We start from the raw sequence: 17199 nt of genomic DNA on the forward strand, positions 1-17199 counted from the left end.
AGTGTTATGTGAACAATCTGAATCCTTCAAAGTGTCTGGCTGTGGCAGAACATCCATAGACCCTAGTTAGTTGCCTTGGCCCCCTTTTTATTGGGGTTACTTCTCAAAGGTGACTAAACTGAGAGTGGTTTGACAACAATAAACCAGTCAGAGACCTTCTACATGGGCATCTGCTTCGTTCAAGGCTTTGTTTTCCATGTCGTCTGCGTATGCACCAAATGCTGTCAGCTGCCTGCTCTCCAGGCTGCATGGTATCTTCAGAGAAACCAAGTAAAGCAAACCAGAAGCCATAGGCAGGCTCTGTCTGCCTCTGCCCCAGAAAGAAGTACCGTGTGTCACAGCTTGTACTTCACATGTGCACTCACTGCTTCACGTTAACCACAGCCGATTCTGCATGTGTTCACCAGGAACTTCTTGGGAAAAAGCCTCTGGAAAATACAGCTTTGTATCATTGAAAAGGGTCTGAAATACAGCTATGAAGAGTTGCTTTTTTTATTTTCCTTGCAGCATTATTTATATTTATTTTTAACATAGCAAAAAGCTTCTACAGGAATCACTCTATCACAGGAAAAGGACAAAGAAGAATGAGACTGAAATGCAGCCTAAGCAGGTGCATGTTACCCTTCCAAATACTGTCTCCCTTCTTTCCCATTCCCTTCTCCTTTGACATAGCTGGAAGGTTGTTTTCTTAGCACAGCTGGAAAGTGAGTCAATTGTGGTCTCAAACAGGATACTTTTGGGCAGCCATGAGTTAAGCATTAGTTAATATTAGTTAAAGTAAACAGTGCTATTAGTTTTACCTTTCCAAAATGTGATAATAAAACAATAATGTAAGTCACCAATTCCTGGCCTTTCTCCAGTATTCTGAAGTTTTGTTATGATTTACTGGATACAACAATGTCAGGCAAATCTATTATCTTTCAGATGGCTGTTTATCTCAAGCCTGGTCTCCAGACTTGGCTTTTTTTTTCAAGGCATGCAGCTTTATCTTGAATTCACAGAGATTGACCTGTCTGACTCTTGCTAGAGTATGCTATGGTTACTTTCCAAACTATACACAAATATATACATGAAAAAGCAAAAAAGAAGCATATGATGATGCCAGAATTTTAGTTACATTTTGTGTTGGGGCAAGTTTTGAGTTTATTTTACTTTTAATCTCTCTGGTGGAATGAACCGGTGGTATACAATAGCATGCGTACATCAAAACACTGGCAGATATATTGAGTGATAATATTTTGGTCTCTAATTCCACTGACATAAACTCCAGAGTGGATCTCCTTCTTCTCTTGATGCTCTTTACAAGTTCCACTTTTACTTTTTGTTTTGTTGGATTGGTTTTCTGTTTTGTTTTGCTTTGTTTTAATCTGGAATTTGAATTTATTTCATGCAATGAAATGACACATCACAGGCCCCAATATATTAAAGGTGCACAATTACAGTGTGCAATTTACTTTACATAAGGTGGGGAATGACAGTGTGTGGATCCAGGCCTCATTTAGACTAGTATTCAGATATCTAACTAGCAAGCACTCATTGCTAGGTCTGAAAATGTTTACTGGCTATTTGTCTTCCAGTCTTTCTATCAGGCCTGACTACTCAGCTGTTGTGTCTTCTCCTTCCTACTGCAGAGCCCAATAAACCCTTTATGTCCATCACATATTGTATTTTCATCAAGCACTTTAACACTGGGTTTGTTCTACAATTAAAAACATCTCCTCAGAATCCACAGCATGGGAACACACAATTTTGGAAGAATATTGAGTAGAAAAAGTATGTTTTGCATTCTGTGGTATAGTTGCTTAGATAAAAGCATTTCCTTAGTTAAATTAAATAGCTGGTATTAAGTAGGAGAGCTCTTTAAAGACTGGGTTCATGCTCTTCTCAGCATATGGCAATGAGGTTTTGTTACTTATTAAGTATTGATTTACAAAGAGCTGCCACTGTTTGCTGCAGCACAGAGGAACCTTTGCTGCTTCCAGAACCTAAACAAGAACATGACAGATCAATAACCCACCTGCTTCTTTGTATTACCTCAGCAAACCTCTTCTCAGTCTAAAGCTGGAGAGGAAAGTGGCAAACATAGAGGAAAACTGTAAAATACTGTAAAGCTGCAATCATATTTTTATTTCATGACAACACACTGGTAACTGATGACATGTCTGGACACGACCACCTCATTGCCTCGTTCTTCACAGTGTAAATGTGGAGTAGGATGCTGGAAGGACATCTCCTTTGGGTTTATATTTACAACACTAGAATCGAGAGAGGAATTGTCCCAGAGAAGATCTTGTGCTTTCTCCACTAACACACAGAAGAACCCTGCTGAGTATGAACCTAGAATGTGGATGACAATTTCTTCTTCCTGGGTTAACAACTAATTTCTTGTGAGACAGCAAAACTAAACACAATATTGATGAGATCATAGCTTGCTTCTCTCAGGGAGATGTCAAACTAATCTCAGTAGTTTTTAGAAACACAGGAATGCTGTAAGAATCTGTGGATGACACTTCCCTGAAAGTGTTGAAGTCCATGTTGGATGGGACTCTGAGCAACCTGGTGAAGTGAAAGGTGTCCCTGTCCACTGCAGTGGACTTAGAACTAGGGGATCTTTAAGGTGTCTCCTAAAAAAATCATTCTGTGATTCTGATTCTGTGATTCATAGCAGTGGGAGGCATAGCACAGGAGCTGACCACAGGTATGTATCTGCTGCATATGCTTTTCCTCCCAAGGTCCTTCAATGGAACTTGCCTTGAGCTCTGACCTGACCAGTGAAAGAAAGAAGTAGTCCACCTGCGAGGCACATTACCCAGTCATTTGTCCCACCACCTGTATTAAGCTGTAAATGTAATGGAAAATTGTCAATGCTATTGCATGCTTTGCTCAGCAGGTCCTGTGGCATGGAAGATACAAGTTGTTAGACATCCCAGACTGAGACTGAAAGCAGTCTCAGCTGGGTCAGGAGCCCCATGGGCACTTCATCAAGTGCACCATCAGACAGCTGGCTGGTGCTGAAGACCAACTGTTCGCTCTGTACACAGAATCACAGAGTTGTGATTCTGTATACTGGCTTGGGTTGGAAAGGACCTCTAAGATCCTCTCATTCTAAATCCCCTGCTCTGGGCACGGACAATTTTCCCTGAGCCTGAATATATTCCACTAAAACCAGCAACAGATTCAAGACAAAGTATGATAATGGTTGTGGGAAGAAATCATAAAGAGATTGTGTTAACTTTTCCTCTGATGCAGCCTTCCCTCAGCTCCTGAGTCCTGGTGCTAGGGCTAGTGTCATGGGTGTGTTGGGTGTTTCTGGAGAACAGCAGGACAACATCAAGCATTTCCTCTAGAAACAGAAAGGAGCCATATATTGTGTCTTAACAGAGCTTGCTTTAAGGCACTACTAGTGGACTCTAAATCTGCAGGAAAATGTAAATACTTGCCTGGCAATTAGGTTGGAGTTCAAAGTTTCCCTCTGTTGTCATCATGAAGATAATTTTCTCTAGTTTTCAATGAAGCCTCTGTGACCAACCTAGGAGCTTCCTGGGTTGCCTGTTAGATACAAATGGCTGCCCCTGAACTCCTGTCTGATACCCAGGTTGGGGATCATGCTGCCACGTGCCTTTGCGAGACAGCTGACCCGGATTTGCAGTCTTGTCTAGCTGTGAATGCTGCACACCTGGTCACAGGGTTTGGGGGGCATTTTGTTTCTTGAGGGGCATTAAAATCTGACCTGTTTACCGACAAAAGATACCCCTGGCTGAACTGCATTTGTTGTGTCCCTGTCTATTTTTAATTTTTTTTAAATAGTGAATCTCTAAACCAGTCAACATCACTTGGGAACGGCTGCAAACACCAACATTTTTCAATTATATGCACACAGAGTAGTGAACAAAGATTTGTCAGTGATCCTCCCGTTGGCACATCCCTGCCCAAAAGAAATGTCTGTCTTTTAACCATACCCCTCTAAGCCTTTCTTTTATGAGGCATCCTGTTATGCAAGACCTTGGCTGCGATCCAAACCATATTGGGCCCCTTTTAAGCATCCCTTTTACAACCTATCCTTTACAGTAACACACCAGTCCCTTGTTTCCCAACAACAACTTTCTGTACAGAAAGCTTTCAGCCCCAAAGAAGCCTTTACACCCAGCAGTTGTGTGATTTTCACCATAAATAACAGCTCTTATTAATCAGCAGCATTAATCTATAAAGGCATTATTCCAAAAACTAGCAGCTTTTCAGAATTTGCTGAGAATGTTACGAGAACAGTAACACATAGAAAATCCCTTGCATTTAATTAGTGTTGCATTTCTTTGGGGTTGTAATGTTCAGTGCTGTTAAGATACTGTCTCTCAGTCATCACTTTGATTGACCAAGAGGACACGGTGTATATACCATCGATCTCCTGGTCCCCAGAGAAATTCCCCTGAACTAATCACTGAGCCTGTTATGGGCTTATCTCACAATGACTTAAGAACTGAGAATGAGGAGATCTTGATATCCTGTTACACACTCTCCTTGCGTTACCATCTGGTTAACAAGCCACTGCCAGGGAAATAATTCATCTCTCTGTAGGTCTCCATAAAGAAGGCAAAGAGAATGAATTTCTGAATGAAATTCAAAAGCGGGTTGTTACCTAGGATATGGAAGAAATAAAAAAAATAAGGAAGGCACCATCAAGGCTCAAATATCTTGCGGTAGAATGAAATGTAAAATTTAGTTAGCATCTTAGTAAAAATATATTTCTGTCCTGTAGACAGAAAACTACCTGTTCATTACAGAACTGTCCATGTCTAAATAGTGTGAATGTGTTTTAAACTCTTAATATTTTTGTCTTAACTGAATTTTTTCAAACATTATGCTGTAATAGATACATATAGATGCTTTCCTAGGGAAATTACAGCTGCTGTCTTGCAAATTATGACTCAAACAGGCTTGGAGGAAAGGGTATTTTGACAGGAGTGTAAAATACCACTGGATTTTTCAAATTATCACTAAACATAAAGCTCAGAAGAGCATATTTTATGCCTGGATTGGCAAATTTTCAGGCCAATTTGAAAGCTGAATTACAACACCTAATTGAGAGATTGCTTATTGAACCATATTAGCAACAGTCCCTAGTGAAAATTTGAAAGTGTATGTGTTTAGAGACTGGGAAATAAACCATAATGGTTTACTAACAGCAAATATGTTACATCTACAAGCACAATTGTAATCTGCTTCCATATCCTCAACTCTGTGACACAAAATAACAAAATTCTTTGTTCTGACTTTTTTTTTTTTTTTTTTTTTTTTTAATTATACTGCTGTGATTAAGTGAGGTCAAGTTTTATGGGAAAGAAAAATCAAAATTAAACCTGACCTTCATGCTACATACATGGACACATATAGAAGTAGGCTATGAATCACATTTGATGCATACATTCCTTTCACAAAATCACAGAATCACAGAACAGGTCAGGTTGGAAGGGACCACAGGGGGTCACCTGGTCCAACTCCCTGCTCAGGCAGGGTCATCCCAGAACACCTGGCACAGGATTGCATCCAGATATTCTTGACCACCTCTAGTAAGGGAGATTCCAACCTCTGCAATCTGCTCCACTGCTCAGTCACCGGCACAGTGAAGAAGTTCTTCCTCACATCCAGGTGGAATTTCCCATGTATCAGTTTCCGCCCATTGCCTCATGTCCTATTGCTTGACACCAGCGAGAAGAGCATGGCTGACTCCTCTTCACATAACAGCCCAAGAGTTGCTGGTAATAGGCAAGGATTATTGGTATTAACACCCTGTGAGAAAGAAAATTTCTACTTACCCTGACAACTTCTCTACATTCATTCCAAATGGTCTGACTCTGCTCCCATCTCTTGTGTATTTCCTGCTCATGCTTGAGTAATGACTTTGCTGTGCATTCTGTATTCTCCAGAGCAGAATATCTCTTACGTTGGTTTTTCCCCACTGATTTCAGAGCCTGGTCACTCCACGCACTGGGCCAAGGGCAGCTGATGAAAAAGAACATCTGCTATCTTTAAAATGCATAACTTGCTGGAAAATCCAGCTGGGATCATTGATCCTGCTTTTGGGATAACCTCAGAAGAGTGAGACCCACAGATCTGTGTGATGAGAAAAACTAGGTATTGCTTCTAATGCATTGCAGAACTTGGGGACCTGTGGCAGTCCTCTACAGACTCCTTCCAGCCTTACCAACAATGTGAGGTTTCATTAATTTGTGAAACTAGCCTGGTCAGGCTAATGTATTTGGAGAGAATTTAAGTTAGATTATTAAATATATTTTTGGAAGAGAATGGGAATAGGAACACGGGAAGGGCATTTTTCCCATTAGTTCTTCACCTGAAGCTATCATTGTGCAAACATGATTGGAAACAAAACAAGAGTAAACGAATACATGACTTCAGCAGGGCCTTAATTCATTTGCTGTCAGGTATTAATTTAAGCTGCAACTAAAACAATGGGCTGTTGGGCGCCATTGGTGCAGCTGAAAGCCTGGTGCACATGACTTTTCCACTGGAATGCTTTCAAGGTCTTTTTCCTCTTCCTATCCTAGCTGTGAAACCTTTATGCAAACGGTCTTAGTCACAATTAGATTACATCAAAGAATGTTTATCTTGGTTTCAAGCCTGCTTGGGCTAAAACCAAGATAAATTGCAAATTGGCTAAAACCACCAACAAACACCCACTTTTTCTGGTCATTACAGATGAGGAATGTACAGTGCCTTTAGGTCTTATATTTCCACCGCCCTATCCTGTCCTTAGTCAGCAATTTGTTAGGTAATTGGAAAACAAAATTCAATAGACTGTCTCAGAGTGGGTGGGGATTTTTTCTTTCCCCTTTTGGCTTTTGTGCGTCACAGAGTACTTACAAAGGAATGAACTCACAACCTGACCTGAGTAAAGGCAGGCACACGTGAAGCACAAAGAGAGGAGGCAATCCTCAGTTCATAATCCTCAGAGACAAGTAAAATTTACCATGACAAATGACAAAGGAATGCAACATTTTTCTGTATCATCCTCTCCCTCCACAGTGACAAGTGAGGAAAATAAAGTGGTACCAATTGAGCTTGTCCTCCTCTGTTGCTAATGTAAAGCTGCTGCCCTCAAAATTATCCATGGGCTAAAAAATGTAGATGAGGATCATTTTGGCAGCCACTTAAACAAAGATGCCACTGGATGGACACACCAGGACATGGGACAGCAAAGCTGTGGGAGCAGAGTTAAACACCCTGCAACCAGCCAAGGAGGGATTAGAACAACAGCTTTACATTAACTCAAGTGTTTCCCTCAGGTCTTGCCATGAGATAGGTAGTGAAAGCAGGAGCCATGTCTGAGTCTGCCCTCCATAGACATGGGAGGCATGGAAATGCCTTGTTTGCACCAACAGTGACTTATCATCTCGTGGAAATGAAAAGTCACTGCTGGTGTGAATGAAGATTTTGTCTCTGGTAGCTGATGGGGTTGTGAGAACTCACCACCTCAGGGCTGTGCTGCTCAGTACCATGCCATTTCTGCTACTTAAGTTTTAAATCAGTGTAGCTCAGTAGACACCCATGGATTTAGTCTGGACTTACACCATTATCTTTTAATAGAGCTGGACAGAAAAAAAAGAAGTGAAAAATAGTTAAAGTACAAAAATACTCCTGTCTTGATATTCACCATGAGAAATATTTACTCCTTGACATTTGCATTAGCCAGTCAGCCCAAAATATATTTTCTCAGAAAACAATTCCATGAAGGTACATTTTCAGGAGCATTTGTTTCAGATTCTTTCCCTTAAGTATTCCTGCCAAGGCTGAAGGTGGCTGCCATGGCTGCTAATGCCGTGCTGAAATCTCTGTTATTTAGTCACAGGATGGCACATAGGCTATGCAGAAAATTTTAACAGCTGAAAGTCCAGGATGTCAGACAGTGGTTTCAGCTGTGTGCTGCCACATGCAGACAATTAATATACTCCTCTGGGATGCAGAACAACCATAATCATCTCTTAGTCCAAATTGTATGAGAAAAGTGCTGTTGATGCTCAGCTTCCCACACACCTGTAATTGTTTGCTCCCTCACCTTCCCTTTCCAGGCACTTTTCACCTCAGTTCCATGTCCTTCACTGCCAAAGTTCCTCTGGGTTTTGATTTTTCGCACACCACAATTCTTTAAATAGCAACAAGATTATTTTAAGAATAACACAATCCTGTACAATCAGAGCAGAGATATGAAGACTAGTCCCTAAGCTAGGATGGAGGCTGCATTAACATGAAATAAAGAGACACAGCTTTTAGCAGATCAGTGTGTTACTACACTTTAATTGTGCATGAATGGCAACTGACACTCTAAATATCACCTTGGACATTTCATTGTTCATTTTTTTCTAACAAGTTGTGGTTTACAAGGTGAAGTGATACTGAGTTCAGAGAGATAGAACATAGCTCACACTGCTCCCAGGATTACTTTGCTGATATTGGCATATAGCATGGTCTGGTCTGGTCTGGAACAGTGACAAGAATTTCAAGTTGATGTTTTCATTTTCATAGCCATGGAAGCTGTTGCCAAAGACCAATCAAAAATTCAGTATGTCAAAAAAAATCCCTCAAATCACTTTGTGAACAAGCCCATGAAATATAAATCCATCAGACTGACTAGACATATGAGTAATTTATAATGAACTAATCTATATTGTCCCATTCATATCTACTGCTCAATATGCAGCACAATATGCCCTGGTGTCCTGGCCATCTCCAGCTGTGCAAGCAACACAGTGGCAAAAAAAACCAGACTGTCAGATGAGGACAGCTAGTGCCCAAATCTCAGACAGGAAAGAGTCATTGGGTGGGTTTGGTGCTGCACTGAGGCTGGGAGACTGAACCACAGGTGTGAAAACACAGATGTGGTCTAGGATATAATGAATACACTACTTGATGTGATGTGGAAGTGCAAGCGCAATAGATAACCAATAGATAGATAACCAATCCCACTGCACTATTTTTTTACAAAAGAGAAGATTTTCAAGTTAATTCAATTACTTCCACAGATTTTGAATTCTTTCATGATTTACTAATTATATAGGCATTTTTTCCAAGGCTTTGAGGTACTAAAAAAATGAAAGTATCACTCCAAAAAATACAATTAACATATTGTCCTAGGTTGTAGTATAGGATGTATTCTATCACCATCTTCATGAACTAATGAATCCAATTGTTGGAGCAGTGCTCTTCCCAGGCCCCCCTCCCTCTGGGGTGCCTTCTGTTAACGGCCCATCAATGCCTTGCCCATGACTCAGAGATAACTCCCTCTGGGGCTCTCTCTCTTTAATGGGCCACCAAGGACCCACTGCATGACTCATCATCCCATTGTGAGATGCTCCGCCCAGGGGGAGGAGCCAAGCATTCTCGCTTGGATATAAGCTGGGATTTGGGACAGTACAGGCAGCCCTTACCCACTGGATCTCCAGAGGACCAGAGCTACCAGACCTTTCTATAGGATCACTGCTTCAGGAAGAGCACCTCACCTGGACTACTTCCATCACCCTGCTCAGGTTGTATTCTGACTCTGTCAGTGGCCTTTTGTATTATTGCCTTTATTTTATTTTACCTTTTTTCCCTTTTCTTCTCATTAAATTGTATTTCTGACTTGGAGCCTCTCACTTGTTTTACTTTCAAACCACTACACATATAAGAAAGAATTTTTTTGCTATTATGAAATGTTCTGTTTCTGAGAAGATTGGCAAATTCTTCGATACTTTGATAATGAAGTAGAAGCTTATATTTTTAAAAAGTATGGGTGGTTTGGAGTGAATTGTGCCTGTGTGTTAAATTAGTTTCTGATTTCAGGCATGATTTACAGAAATGCTGAGAAATGCATCTTTGAAAAACAAGCCATCTAATACTGCTGAAAATCTCAGTGAGAGGTCAGATCCAAACACAGTTACAAATTTCAGGAATGATTAAGTCACTGGTGGTCTGGTTTTTATCCCTTACAATTATTGTGATGACTTATGAGGTTGGGATCTGTTTCCAGATTTCCCGAAAGCATGTGACAGTTCTGATCTGGCATTTTCTAGGGTCAAGTGCCCATTTAAATTACTGACTTGACTGAAAAGCATGGATTAAAATAGCATACTAGCTTTTAAAGAAAAAGGCATTGGCAAGCTACTGCAGCCTACATACATAAACAGTTGCCAACCAGCAAAATGTTTTCAGACTCACTGACAAGGCAGTCTGAAGACTTCCTTATGATCATTTAGTAAGAAATTTTAGAGAGCTCTCCAGGGTGAAAAGTTTTCACACTATTGCATTGGACACGTAGCTTCTGTTGTACATGTGTTTCCTGATACCAGTGTGCCATTTTATGGCCATACCAAGGACCTTGTGGACAAGGGATTTATGGTTCTCTGCTTTGCACTGCCTGCACTTAACCTTCCACATGCCATACAGCAGAGTCTGCCTTCCTGCCCCACTTCTGCAGCACACAGCTGTCCGCTTCTGTGATCATACAATTATTGAGGGTGAAAGGCAAACAAATGCATGTCTGGTGTTAGCTAATGTTATCTGATGCTAATAAATGGAGCCATTGATCTCATCTGACAGAACAACCTGGGTCAGGCGACATACAGCATTCCCCATTCTGGAGCTGTTTAGCCAGCTTGGTTTAGGCTGGTTGGTCAGAGGAAGGTTGATGGTGGTTGGATCTCCTACAAGATCATCTGGCTAAGGCGTTTCTGGATGTTACTCTTGACTGGAAACGCCTTGATGGGCTTAAAACAAACTCTCCTTGTCCTCTCTTGAGGCAGTAATCCAAAACTCACTGCAATGGCAAGATTTCTTCTGTGCTCGACATCAGACAAGTGTTAGATTACACATATAAACCATGAGTTCTTTGGAGTATTTTTGTGATAAGATTCCTAACTCTAGGATGTCCCTGACTGCAGAAACAGAACCAATCTCAATAAGAGATGGATATACTCAGTAAAACAAAGCAAACAAAGCATATCTAGTGAATATATAACACATCATATCAGAGACAAAAGCACAGGTCAGAAAAAAATTCTGTTCAAACAGCTGAACCAGAAAACTTCTGAAACACTGTACTTTTAGTGTACCTGATTTCTCTGTTCTCATGACAGAGACCCAGGAACCAACTAGATCTTCCAAGGAAGAAATGTCACGGATTAAGTTTTGAGGGAAGCTTTTTTTAGTAGACTGGAAAATTAAGTTCAGAGTACCAAACTACATTCAAATTTAAGTATGGAGCACAGTCAGTGGGCTAGGGGGACCTCCAGAACAACAAGCAGTGATTTGGTGCTTGGTTTGAGAGCATTGTGGTAGAACTCAGCATTATTTTTTTTTTTGTAAAGAAACATTAATCTTTCTTACATCATGCCAATAGCATTTGTTGTCAGAGGTAGAACAAACTATACCTGGGAGCATCTGCAGGGCTCCCAGATCCTCTGTATCCTGAATGTGTGACCTGCATGCTGTTGCATGATGCAACCCAGGAAAGATAAGACAATGATCAAACCACTTCCCCTCTCACCCCTGTGTTACATCCAGCAGCATCCAGAGAGGTAACAGCAACAAAAGAGGCAGCTGCTGTTAATACTACACTAAGTGGTCTAATCAGAAAGGGAGAGGTAATGGGAAAATTCTGGGCACTGCTGACTGTAAGAAGGCATCCAAGATTGAATTTCTGGGAGCCTTGGGGTGTTTTTATAATTGACTTGCAAGTTGCCAGGGTTTGTTTTCTTTTTTAATATTTTTTTTTTAAATTGACATTCCTCAGAGTGATTTTTTCATTCCTCTCCCTTACTTCTCTGCACAGTCATGCATCACTGCACAATTTTTCTGCCTTGCTTGGTGGTGTAATGGGGAGGGAATGTATGGGGGGCAGAGAAGTCACCGCTCGTGACCCGACAGTGTGACAGCCATTGTGGCCGGCGGGGAGCAGAGGGAAGGTTCTCAGCAGAGCCATTGGTGAAGTTGGTTTTAATCAATTTAATTGTTAACATTCTGAGGAGAGAGGGAGGAAGCGGACAACAGACTAACACAGTGGGGTTAATGGAAAGAGAAGTGATAAAATATAACCTTACAGCCTGCTGTGCAGCAAGTCTCTGAGAGATTAGAAAGTTATCAAGCGAGAGAACAATTAAACTGATTTGTAATTAACTCTGCAGAGAGTAAAACCAGCAGAGTTAATGGAAGGCAAAATACCACTTGCTGGGTTTGTCCCTAAAAACTGTTCCAGTCCCTAACTCTTTTTCTCTGTCCCCCTCAGCAATGTCAAAGAGCTGGAAAGGAGGCTTGGGGCGACCTTGCCCTGGATGGGTGCATGTTGGTGCTGTTGGGCTTGCTGCAAGCCCATGGCAGTGTTTGCCCTCTCACTGCTTCCCAGTGCTAAAGATAATCCGTGGAGAGAGGGAGGCAATTATCCCTGATGCTTTGGGCAGCTGCACAAATGCCCAGCATAGGCATGGCAGGTGCCAGCCACGGCTGCAGGCGAGGGCAGGGAGGAGGCAGGGAGCTGCAGCCTCACACTGGTGTGTGTGAGCAGAGCTGGACAGCCTCGTCATCAGAGCAGCCACTGCACAGAGCTGGGCTGACAAACAGCTCTGCCCTGCTAATGACCTGCAGGGACTGTGGGGACAGGAGCAGTGTAAGGCAGACGGATGGCCAGCAGCTGCTGAGGATGGCTGTCTTAGCTCCAGCCCTGGAAATGTTTCTTGCTGCTCCCTTGTCTTCACAGTCACGTTCCCCAGGCCTTAACGCTCATGGCTGAGTTTGTTGGAACAGTAATGTCCTGATTGCTTGTGAAAACATTTATTTTTGTGGCTTAATGGAGATTTGAAAATAATCTTGCTCAGAGGGCAATGCATCCTCTTGGAGATCCATATTTCAGGACAAACCCTGGCTTACTTTAATCCAGGGCCCGTCTATGGCCAAAATCCCCTAACTCAAGGTTACCGTTGCATTTAACTAAGACAGCCGTTCTGTCTTTGGTTATAGACTAAAACATCACTCACAGCTTGTTTACTTTGCAGTGTGGCTATAACCTAAACCCCTAAATGCTGCCAGCATGTTCCTGCCTCGCCATAATTAGCGGGGTGAAGTCACTGCAACCACACGGCGGTTCTGCGGCGTGGCTCTCCTCCCCGGGGCACCACGTGTGTGGTGCTAACCACGGCCGGCTGGCTGCAGGCAAGATGCGCCTTTCATTCAAGTTTCCCTCTTATCTCTGTGCTCATGACTTACGTGGCTACTTGGGCCAGAGACAGAGGAAAGTACCCAGGTGGGGGCACAAGTGGAACAGATGGGGTCACCTCCAGTGATTCAAATGCATGAGAGACAATCCCACCGAACTGAGAACTTTGCTCATCAGCCCCCTATTTCTGCAGGGTGCATGCCTGTGCTTTGTTTGTGTTTAGGGGCATGGTGTGTTTTTTAGTTGCAGTTTATTGCTCTAAAGCTGCAAGTAGCCCTAAGAAACTACAGGGTGAAGCTTTTTTCCTTTCTACAATAATAATGTAGCATGGAAGGAAGCAAGGGAAAAAACACAGGAGAAGAGATGAAGCAAGGAGACAGTTAAAATAAATAGAGAGGGGAAGGGGGTAGTTAATGAACTTGCTCCATCTAATAAACAGTTTCCTTCTCTCTCCCCATGAATGCTTTTGTTTCACCAGTCTGTGCCAGTTTCCCGGTGCTCCCTGCCCCCACCACCAGAGAGTGAGTCCATCCACCACGCAGCACTTGAGCTTTCTCCCTGCCTCAGCACCGCCGCAGGCAGAGTAGCTACCTTGAAACAGGGAGTCGGGAAGCTGATCTTCACGGCCCAGACAAGCCCCAATTTCTTTTCTCAGTGTGCCAACAGGGATGGCAATTAATGCCAGGGGGGGTGGTGGCTTTAATGATGCGGACACCTGTTCTCTGAGAAATGGCCTCTGCTCTCTTTGGCACGAGTCACTGCTGAGGCTCCTCAGCCACAAATTGCTTTTCCATAAAGGCAAAGCAGCTTTGTTTATAAACTGCTGTAGATAGGCTGGAGTTTTCATGATGAGAGCACAGAAGCAACAGTCATTACAGCCGTATAAATGAGTTTATTTATTCAGCAAGAGCACATCTGCCAGGCTGTCGTGAGGTAATCTGCTGCCGCTACAGCCCACAATTAATGGCTGCTGGGGACAAATGAGACGCGAGAGCAACTTGCTTGCAGGGAAGGGAGAGCCCCACCAGTTTCACAGGGGACCCCATGCTGCCTGTCCCAGCACTGACCCCTCATGGTGGTGAGGCTCTCCCCAGGGAGCACCCGAGGAGCTGGGCTGGCAGACCTGGCCCCGACATTGCTTCAGGCGTGCACAGCAGGAGCTTGCTCAAAAAAATGAAGGTGCTGGGAGTGCAGCCATAGCAGCTCCACCCCAAAATGAGCAGTCCAGAGGGTACGGCTGTCCTCACTTATTCCTCTGGATGTTAAAACAAGAAGTAAGAATAAATCTGGGCTGGAAACAGAAGGTGGATTCAAGACTAAGATTTCAAATCCAGACTGTAAAAATGGTATCCTTCAGAGGCTGTTAGGATTTAGAGCTTTGACTTGATTCACCAAAAGCTTTGGAATAGTTTCTTGACTCTGTATCACTTTCTTGGCTCTGATTTTGGGGTGGGGGTGAGTGAAAAAGAGGTGTTAATCCAAGGGTTTGGTTTGGCCTCTTGCTCAGCTGGAAATGAATACACTGCCTGTGGCACAGCTCCTGCGGGCAAGTTGCAGGAGATTAGTCGGCTGTCATCTGTTTGACCCAATGAGGCCTGAAGAATTTGCTTGCAATGCCACTAAACTGGTCAAATGCTGAAACATGAAGGACAGATGGAAATAACTGTAAAATGCTGTAACCTGGCATGCCACCAACACTTCACAGCTTTCATACCGACTGCCAGCAGTGGCAGAAAAAGACATTAACGGGAAGAGTGAAAACCTAGAAGACCTCCGTTACAGTAGGCAATGCTGAGAGAGGTTGTGAGCTTTTCTGCACAGCCGGGCCTGTAATCTTCTGAATCGCTGGAGAAACATGGCAAAATGAGAGGGTGTCACATGCAAAGACCAGACGGAATTCCCCCGTCCTTTGCCTTCCACCTCCAGGGGAAGGTAGAAGTGACTGGCAGTCCCAGCTGATACTGCTGCTGCTTGTCTGGTCCCATCCAATGGTCCTGACAGATGTTTTAATCTACTGTTTGAAGAATTACTTCTGCACAGCTCTGCTGTTCAAACATCTGTTTCTGTTTAGATAGACAGAGGCATTTCAAACTGCACTGGCCATGCCACACACTGGGAATTGTTTAAACGGCAACCCAAGTTGCTTACATTACTCAGTTACAGCATGAGGAGGATTTACTGCAGCAAACCTTGACATATTTTTAAGCCCTGTAAAATAGATCATTCACGAAAAGGGAACCATTTTGCTTCCTAAATACATCCTTTATAAAAAGAGGTATTTACAGTTATAAATCCATAAAGGCATTGCTGAAAAGCCAGGGCATTTCTACTTGCATCCCTGTTCTCATGTCAGGGGGAGAAATGCTTGTTTAATCATGATTTCACTGTCCTTGGCTTTCCTAGCTTTTGTAGTTAAGTGTGTGTGTGTTTTTTCTGTACCACTTCCTGCCCTACTGCTGTCAATACTCTGATTACTCCTGCTCCAAACAGCCCATGACACATTGTATGTCAGAAGATTTCTATGCTGAGCTTCCCAGTTTCTCGGTGGAAAGAAACAAGAAGCAGCTACATTTCAGACAATGGTGAGAGCTCAGTATCACTAAGCCAGTTACATTTAAATTACTTTTTGCATTCTTAGGTTCTGTCTATCTACCATCTTCTTTAATTACTCTTGAAATCAAAGAAGATATTCTCATCTCTCTTTTTTTCCTCTGACTTGCCTAATTGTTCAAGCCTTGAAGTACAAAGTACAAAGCAGATGGCAAGATTTTCAGCTGGTCAAAAATCATGGTATATCACATGTAAGGAATATCCTGATTGTTGATCATCAAGTGAGAGCTGCCATCATCCAGCCCTTTGCCTGCATTCTTGTAACAGGTGGAGTGCTTCATTAATACATTTGGCTGATTTTCAATGGTGAAATATTTCCCCAGGGTTCTGGTTTTAAAAATAGCAGAAATCAGAGCTCTGTCTACAAAGGGATAGAAGGAGCACACTGTGAGATCTTGCCTCTTTTGTCCTATTGGGAATTGCAGGGTTAAAATCACATGCTCAAGGATCATGCTGCTTGTTTTCTTTAGCATCCTTCTTCCCCCTTGTCTGTGACTTTTTAGATTTTTGAGTCAAGGAGCTGAGGAAGAAGTCTCCCTGGTTAGCTTTTCTTTTCCAGTTACAGGCTCCACAGACGAGCACCTCTCAAAATCAAACATACAACCATACTTTTGTCCTTATACACTGTTTCTATTCTCTATGAACAAAAGAATAGGTTAAAAGGAAGCCCTTACATAAACATGAACACACAGGGTTGTGGCTGGCTGTGTTTCTGCGCACCAATGGTACTTCTATGCTATGCAATACTTAAGGGATTTATTTTCCTTTAGAGGTTTGGTTATAAGACACAGCTTCATCAAAGTCCTCAACCTGTACAACTCTAAGCCTGTAAATAATACCAAGCTGGATGAGCAGCTCACCTTCTTTAAATTAGACTTGTTCAAATATGTTCCTCATTTGGGTCCTGCAGTAATTAGCCTGGAAACAGCGAACAGTCAGTTGCATTGAGCTGAACTTTTCTTTCAAAGAAGTGCCAAAAACAATTGAAGGAGACTAATGATATTTCCTGAGATCCACCTGTTGCTCAGTTTCCCTTCAATTAAGCGACAAAGGAGAGGTGCGGGAACCACTTCTTGTTATAAACACAAATTAGTATTCGGACAAATGAAGCTGGAAGAGAAAGGCAAAGGCAAGGAGAAACAATGAGAGAAAAGCAGCCTCAGCTTTATCATGGGCTGGCCATGAGCAGGGGCGCTCAGGAAGAGGCACATTCCGATGAGGCGCAAAGGCTGGAAGAACAATGCAGTCCTTCCTCAATAAGGCGTTTGAACACGCTAAATTATCCCTCTGGACATTATATGGAAGTGAAATACATCAAAATAAGAAAGGAGGAAGAAACACATTTTTGCCTTGATGAGGCACAGCCCACGATTTGCTGAGACATGACAATGGAC

This window comes from Sylvia atricapilla, chromosome 3 (genome assembly GCF_009819655.1).
Source record: "Sylvia atricapilla isolate bSylAtr1 chromosome 3, bSylAtr1.pri, whole genome shotgun sequence".
In the NCBI taxonomy this organism is placed as follows: Eukaryota; Metazoa; Chordata; class Aves; order Passeriformes; family Sylviidae; genus Sylvia; species Sylvia atricapilla.